Below are 8,190 nucleotides of genomic sequence, written 5' to 3' on the forward strand. Positions count from 1 at the left end.
GCCAGTGTAGCTTATCTCGTTGGCTGCTCAGTTATTGCAGCCCTTTGCTACTTTGCCATTTGTCTTATTTGGAGGTTGTGCTCAGATAATTCAATGATGGGTACAAGAGAAATCTAAAAAACCATAGCTGATCAATGATGCAAAATATTACAACTTAGGAAAATGTAAATAGATTGTGAAGTATTTACATCAGGGTGATGACAGTTACCACATAGAGACCAAAATAAGCCCTTTTAACAAAACTTCAATTATATCCTTGTTCCTCAAGCCCTACTATCCATTTGTTTGGCTGATGTAGTATAATGTAAAAATCCTGTTCAATACCTTGTATTGTTTATACTTTCCAACACTTCTGTTGTGTTTTCTAAAAGCTGTTAGTATTTTTTAGTTTGAAAAAAAAATCTATTATTTTGGTAGTAACATTGCAGTTCTGTCTTTTCCTCTTGGTACTCAGCTGGAGAAATAAAGGAAAAAAAAGAGGAGAAAAAGTTGCTGAGGTGGACAGTAGATCACAAGGAGCAAAGTTACAGAAGACAAGTGCATTACTACTGCCACTGCTTAAGAGCATCTCTCACAAAAAGCAGACTGGCTACACTGTCCCAACTCCATCATTTCAACTCTGCATGTTTTGTTTCTTGCTTTGCAAAGCTGAGCTGAGCCATTTTTACCTAATATGAATAACAACTAGTAATACACACTTACAGTTCTCTTGTATTACTGCAACAGCACTAGGGTCCCTTAGAATTTTTTTTGGCAATTGCAGTGCCATCCCTGAATTTAAACCAGATCAAGATATTACTTCTAGCTTATTCTTGAAGGTAATTTGTAGCAAAAGTCAAAAAAATATTGCAGATGGTCAGTGACTGGACTGTTATGTGTATGGGATGCACAGGATGATTTAAGTGCTGCTTCATTCTGTGTGACTCCAGGCTTTGAAAGAGTAATCCCACTTGGCATTTGGACTCCATTTGGTCTCAGGAATTATGGATCCAGAGTAACTTGTTAGAAGCTTGTGAAAAAATGTCTCTGAAGTTTACAGCAGAGCTGAAGTGTACAGAAGGATGAGGATTCAATGAATAATTCAATGAATACTAAGAATAAGTTTGAAATGCATATCCAGTTATCCTACTGTCTATGTCCAGTGGCTGTCCCCTGCTACAGTACAGTGCACAATGTCACCAGGAAAATTGTGAATGTCATCTTCAGACCGATCTATTCACACATTTTATTTTTGATCAGAGTTACTTTCTACAAATTACCAAGCTGTTCTGCCTTTTTGAGGCTCTTGTTTTTTTCGTGTGAAGTATTTCCATGTATAATACAGGTGGCTCCTGTGTCTTGGTTTGGAAAGACAGGTGTTTGCTAAGGAAGGCAGGAGCCTTTCTTGAAATGGAAAAATGTAAACCCCTTCCTTCAGAATTGTTATAAATTTGAAATTAAGGGGGGCTCTCAGGTAAAAATATGGGAGCAGGAATAACAGTTCTTTATTAGGGAAGTGTCAGTGATGGAGAGAGACAGGGAGACTGACTTGGGGATCAGAATCTGATTTTATTGTGGGATACAAGCACTTATATACTATTTTAGGGAGACTAGTAATGTGTACTACAATGATTAGGTTACAATCACCTACACAAACTTATGCATAAAACAACATCCCTTGCTTGCAGAGTTTAATGGGATTTTCTTTTTCCAGCAAACCCATCTGATTCAATCTTCTTGACATCGAGATCTAATTTTCAAACTTCTGTTTGTTTTTCCAAGGCATCCTGGTATCAAATCTCTTATGTTAAACAGGTCCAAAGTCCATCATCTGTCTTCTGTCCTCCAACATTCCAACATCTTAACACCTGAATCATATTACTGACTGATGGGAATGGTTTAGATTGTAACCTCTGTCATCAGTGTACAGCTCAGATTCTTAAGGAAGCGCCCTGAAGGAGATGATGCCTATTTGGAAAACGTGGGGGTTCCCAGGAGGGGGCACCCCTGATCCAGGGCATCGAGGCACTGCCTGCAATCGTCCATAACCGCCCCTAAGGAGCCTCCAGGGCTTCACCCTCCATGAGCTGCAGCAGACGTGTCAGGAAAGGTGACAAGAGCCCGTGGAATGGTCCTTGTTGCAGGCAGATTAGCCACTTGTAGCTCTTCAAAACTCCCTCCCGTGAAAAGTGAAAAAACTTAAACCATTCCTAAATGTGAAAAGCACGTTCACTCTCCTGTGAAAATGTTAAAAGTTTAATAAAGGACAATGGGAGACCAGGACCATGGAGCAATGGTTATTATGGCCGGGTGCATCTTGGCACTCAGCCAGGAGCACCCTGTTCCCTTCGGGGATCCCCCTGAAATACCGTTTCCCTTTCATCAGCCTGTTGAATATTCATAGACCCTCATGCATAGCAAACTTTTCCCCAAAGTAGTTTACATGTTTCAAGAACTGTTTAGCATGGCTGTTCCTTGGATCTGCCTTTTTAGAGCATGCAGATTCCTTGGTTGTAATTTTAATCCATTCTTATCACCTCCAGGTTTTGGGCCTTGGTCTACTCTGATTCTGAGAAATTTAGCTTTTGGGATTTTTAGTATGTTGTGGATGGAAGCAAGATGGACGGCACAGGTTGTCATCCTGGGTTTCTCCTTCATGCTTCTTCTTCTTTCTTCATGGGTTTGGGTGGCTTTTTGTAATTGGGCAGAAATTCCACATTGCAGGCTCTTTGGGATCAGCTATTGGGTTAAAAGGGAAAATAATCTAGGTGTCAGTTCTTAATTGGATAGTTTAGTCTTAAAAGACCTTGGAACAAGAGATTGTTAGCCATTTTGTGCCTTCTAATGAAAAGTTGCTGAACTCACATTAATGAGACTGTTTTACTGATAAGAAATAATAAACACTTGAGTCCAAAGATGAATTACTGTCTCAAGTCCCTTCAATCCAGAGCCAGTGAAACCGACAACTGGTACCCCCACACCTTGAGGTAGTGCCAAGGCAGAACTTGTTCATGCTCTTTTCTCCTGGTGATTTTCTAATCCCATCCAGACTCTGATAGCAAAGCTGTGCTGGTGACAAAAGATTGACCTTGGAATCCTCGGGCACTTTCTGGGTGGGTGTTTGAATCTGCTTTTCCAGGGCCTTGGGCTGAGCAGGGTGAGGCTGAGGCCTGGGGCCCTCCAGCTGGCACTGGGCAGCCCCCGGGGCAGCAGCGAGGGGCGGCACTGAGGGGCAGCACAGGGTGCATTTCCCCCGAGCGGGCGGGCGGGCGGCGGGGAAAGGTGCCCTGGGCACAAGGGCAGGCACAAGGGCCCTGGCTCTCTGCAGGGCAGGCAGCCCATCGCCAATCGCTGCTCCCAGAGCTGCTGCCAGGGCCGTGTCTCCTCCCCGCCGCTGACCCTGCACCTGCAGTGCTGCGTCCGGCTCTGCCAGGCTCCCCGGCACGGACGGCAAGGACGTGGACACGCTGCAGCAGGGCCCAGGAGGGACAGCGAGATGGTGCGAGGGCTGCAGCTCCTCTCCTGCAAGGAAAGGCTGACACAGCTCAGCTTCTTCAGCCTGGGAAAGAGACCGGGCCTTGATCTAACTGTGCCCTTCCAGTACCTGAGGGCAACCTACAAGAAAGCAGGACAGGGACTTCATATGAGGGCAGAAAGGAGAGGACAAGGGAGAATGGATCCAAATGTAGAGAGATTAGGTTTAGGTAAGGGATTCAGAAAAAAGACTCTCCTGGAACAGGCTGCCCAGAGAAGGTGTGCATGTCCCATCCCTGACAGTGTTCAAGGCCAGGCTGCATGGAGCTCTAGACAAGCCGGTCTGGTGCAAGGGGGTCCGCAGCCAAAGCAGGGGGATTCCCAGCAGCCATGGGATCTTTCAGATCCCTTCCAAGCCAAACCATGCCACAACTCCATGACTCTGGGATACTTCCCCTACTCATCCTCTGGCAGGAAAAGAAACTTGGCCCCAAGCTCCACACTGCAGACCATGTCTTTTGGCAGCCTGCAACTGTGTCAACAGAGGATGAAAAGAGATGACATTAGTGACATGATTTCCCTTTTCTACTAGAAAATTAAATGCTCTGCTCCTCTCCACTTGCGCAAAATTGTCAGAAGAGGCAATTCTTCCCCATCAAATGCTTCGCCTCACACAAAGAAGAAAGAAGGCACAAGCCGACACTCTTCTTTATTGCTACATTGTTTTCTTTGGTTACTTCTCTAATAGGAATGACTTTGGGGTGTGATTTGTTTGTTTCTCTCTTTCGTTCCTTGGGGCGCGCGGCGGCTCCTCCGTTGGGTTCGCGGGGGCAACGGAGGAACGGCCGCGAGCTCCGGCGGCTCCGCAGCAGCAGCAGCAGCAGCAGCAGCAGCAGCAGCAGCAGCAGCAGCAGCAGCAGCAGCAGCAGCAGCAGCAGCAGCGCTTCTCTCGATCGGTTTTCCGCTCGACTTTCCACTTGCTCCCCATCCCGTCCCGTCCCGTGCCGTCCGTGTTCCGCCTCTCCCAGGCCGGCTCATGCCACGTCCCGCACGGCGCCCCTCGGCGGGGCCGCCCCGTGCCCGCCCCTGCCCGGCCCGCCGTGGTTCCGCCTCCGCCGGGCTCTCTCCGTACTGGCTGTGGCGCCGCTGGAAGAGCCGCTCGCTCTGGTGCTGGCGGAGCAGCACGGTCTTTTGGCTCCGCCTGGCGCGGGCTCTGGCCCAGCCGCGGCCGAGGCCCCGGCCCCGAAAGAAGCCCCTGCCGCGGTTCCGCCCGCTGCCGCCCCGCTGCCGCCCGGCTCCCGCCCTATGTCCGACAGCGTCGCCGGCAGCTTCCCCGCTCCGAGCTCCCCCTCTCGCCAGCTCGGCCGCCCGCCCCGAGCCGCCGCAGCCCGGGGCGGCTGGGCAAGCAGCAGCGCGCCGGGCGGGCGGGGGCCCCGAGCAGAAGAGCGGGAGCGCGGTGCTGCCCGCACGGGCGGAGAAGCCTCCCCTAGAGCAGCTCTACAGGGAGGGCTCGCTGCTGGGCAGCGGCGGCTTCGGCAGCGTTTACTCCGGGACCCGGCTCGCCGACGGCGCCCCGGTAAGAGACGGGGCCGGTCGGAGGGGGGCGGCGGGCGGCGGGCGGCGGCCGAGGAGCTCAGCCCGCCGCTCGCCTTGGCTCGCAGGTGGCCATCAAGCGAGTGTCCCGGGACCGCATCTCGGAGTGGGCGCGGCTGGTGAGTGAGCGGGGCCAGCGGGAGGAGCCGGCGGGGCGTGCCGGGCGGGGCGAAGGCGAGGCTCGGCAGAGCGGCAGCCGGAACACTGCGAGGGGAGCGAGCGTGGGGTGAGTGGGGGTGGCGAGCAGTGGCAGGGTCGGGCAGGGGATGCCCGAGGCGTGGCGCAGCATCGGCCCCGCTGACAGCATCGCGGTTTCCCTGCAGCAGAACGGCGCCCTTGTGCCCCTGGAGCTGGCGCTGCTGTGGATGGTGTCGCGGCCTGGCTTCCGCGGCGTCGTGCAGCTCCTGGACTGGTTTGAGGTGCCCAAGGGCTTCGCACTGGTCATGGAGCGTCCGGAGCGCTGTCAGGACCTCTGGTACTTCCTGCACGAGCGGCGCTTCCTGACGGAGCCCGTGGCGCGGGGGCTGTTCCGCCAGGTGCTGGAGGCCGTGCGGCACTGCAGCAGCCGCGGCGTCCTGCACCGCGACATCAAGGCTGAGAACGTCCTCGTGGACCTGGCCACGGGCGAGGCGAAGCTCATCGACTTCGGGTGCAGCACGATCCTCCAGGACACGTTCTACACCCAGATGTCAGGTGAGCCCAAAGCCAGGGCCCAGCCAGGCAGTGGAGGTTCCCCCCCTTGGCTGGCAGAGGGGGAAGAGGGAGGGAAGGAAGGAGGGGGAATCCTTCTTCAGCCAGCTGCAGCCAAGTTGCTTTTTGGCAGGGCAGGGGCTGACTGTTGTGGAACGGGAGCTGGCTGGGAGGGAGGGAAGGAGGGAGGGAGCAGGATATGCCTGATGAGCTGCGCCCGTGTCCCATAGGAACGCCGGAGTACAGCCCACCGGAGTGGATCCTCTTTGGCTGCTACCATGGCCAGCCAGCCACCATCTGGTCCTTGGGCATCCTGCTCTATGAGCTGGTCTGCGGGCACCTTCCTTTCCACACCAAGGAGGACATCGTCCGGGGCCAGCTCTGCTTCCCCGCCCGGGTGTCTCAAGGTGGGGATGCGCCTTCAAGGCACAAGGGGTAAGAACGGGGTTGGGAGGGGCAGCTGGCACAGAAGTGTCCTGCTCTTGCAGCTGGTGAGGAGGTGGATCTCCTGGGCTTAGCTGGAGGAGGTGGCACCTGTGCCTCTGTGCTGGTGTCCTCTGCAAGAGAGGATCGATGGGAAGCTTTTGGCTGCAGCTCTGAGCACTCCTGGTGTGGCCTGAGCACTGTGGAATGTGGGAGAGCATGGACAGGAGCTTTGTCCCGCTGAGCGGCGATTTCTGGTTTCTCTCCGCAGAGTGCCAGCACCTCATCAGGTGCTGTTTATGCATGGACCCCACCGACAGGCCATCCCTGGAGGACCTTTTTGAGCATTCTTGGCTGCAGGAGCCCTGCCTGGCCCAGGAGACAGCAGAGCTGCATGCCTGTGCACAGTAGGATCCAGGAGCCCAGCAAGTAGCAGCGGCACGTGTCTCATGGCGCTGGAAGAAAACCCCAGAGTGTTTCCCTGTGGTGTGGAGGAGAGAGCGCAGCCAAGGAGATGCTTCCACTGGTCCCCAGCGAGCTGTGGAGGGAGCGGCTCCAAGCTCCCCGTCCTATTGGAGAAGTGGTGGCAGTGCAGTGAAGGTGCCACGGACTGGGACAGGGGAAACATCCCCCTGCAGCTCAGTGGCATCGTGATGTCGCTGCAAGTTGAGGCACCGCTGGCGTGTTCTTCTGGAGCACAACGTGGAGCTGGGAACACCATCCTGGAGCTGGCCGCTGGCAGGGCAGAGCCGATGGGCTTTGGCTGCAGCCCCTGACTGGAGGACACGCTCTGTGCCCCGATGAAATCAAGATGAGTCCCCAGCCGGCGCAGGGGTGGGGGGATGCTGGTGCTTCCAGGCAGGGCAGGGCTCGGCCTGGCCCTGCACCGGAGGTTCCCCGCTCGGTGGCACTGGGGAATATTAATTTTTATGCTGGCTGCCAAGCTGCTTTTTGGCGGGAGAGGGGATGGATGTTGTGGAAGGGGAGCCGGCTGCTGGCCTTGCTGACAGCTTCTGCCAGCCAGCCTGGCAGGGGGTGAGGCAGGGGCAGCCAGCCTGACAAAAGCATCCATCCATGTGGACGGGGGATGGGTTCCGGAGCCGTGCCCCAGCTGGTCTGCTTTGCAGGCCCTTGAGGAAGGGGCGCATTTATGGGTGGGAAAGGTGGGGATTTTCCCCACCTGTGGGCAGGTTTAATTCTCGCATGGAGTGGTCAGACCCTCCTCAGGCCTGTGAAATGGTGACAGGCTTTGTGCTTTTTCTTGTTTCCAGGTCGTGTTTTGAATTGACTTCCATGCAATTGTTCTCTGTTTTTCCCAGGAGGATTACACCTGGTGCCCCGACCAGACGGGGAAGCGCCTGCAGTGTCCGTGGAGCACGTCCAGTGCCAACGCTACCCCAGGGGCCACGGTCTGCAGGGACAGCCCCTTTCAGAAGGACAAGGACCTGGTGCAGGATTGGCTCCTCTCCTGGCAGCAGCTCTCCAGAGGTGGGCACCCGGCTCCATAGCTCAGCTGGCAGAAGGGCTCTGGGCAGGCGGCAGCGGGCACACGGGCATCCCGCTCTTGCAGCTGCTGAGGAGTTGCTGTGCCGTGATTAAGCGGAGGAGGTGGAACGGTGCCTGCCATGCTGCCCTTCTTTAAAAACAGAGAATGGGTCGGGAGGTTTGGGCTCTGAGCACAGCCAGCAGCCTGGCCCGGGCACAGGCCATGGCAGGACAGGAGGACAGGAGCCTGCTGCCACTGACCGTGGCTCTCTGGTTTCTCTCCGCAGGCTGCCAGCACCTCATGCCATGGGAACGGCACCGCTCGGCCTGCCAGGCTCGGGGGGCTGGAGGGCGGCGGGTGTTCATTTGCTGTCAAAGATAAATTATTTTGGGTTTTTTTTTTTTTTTTTGTTATCATCGTCATCGGAGCATTTCTTTCATCCTTTTCCAAGCTTTTGGCCTGTTGTGATAAATAGATATGATTTGTGCTAACAAAATCTGGTGGTTTATACCAGCTGGACTCTATTGTGGTCTATACCATGTTTT

This window comes from Haemorhous mexicanus, chromosome 16, assembly GCF_027477595.1.
Source record: "Haemorhous mexicanus isolate bHaeMex1 chromosome 16, bHaeMex1.pri, whole genome shotgun sequence".
In the NCBI taxonomy this organism is placed as follows: domain Eukaryota; kingdom Metazoa; phylum Chordata; class Aves; order Passeriformes; family Fringillidae; genus Haemorhous; species Haemorhous mexicanus.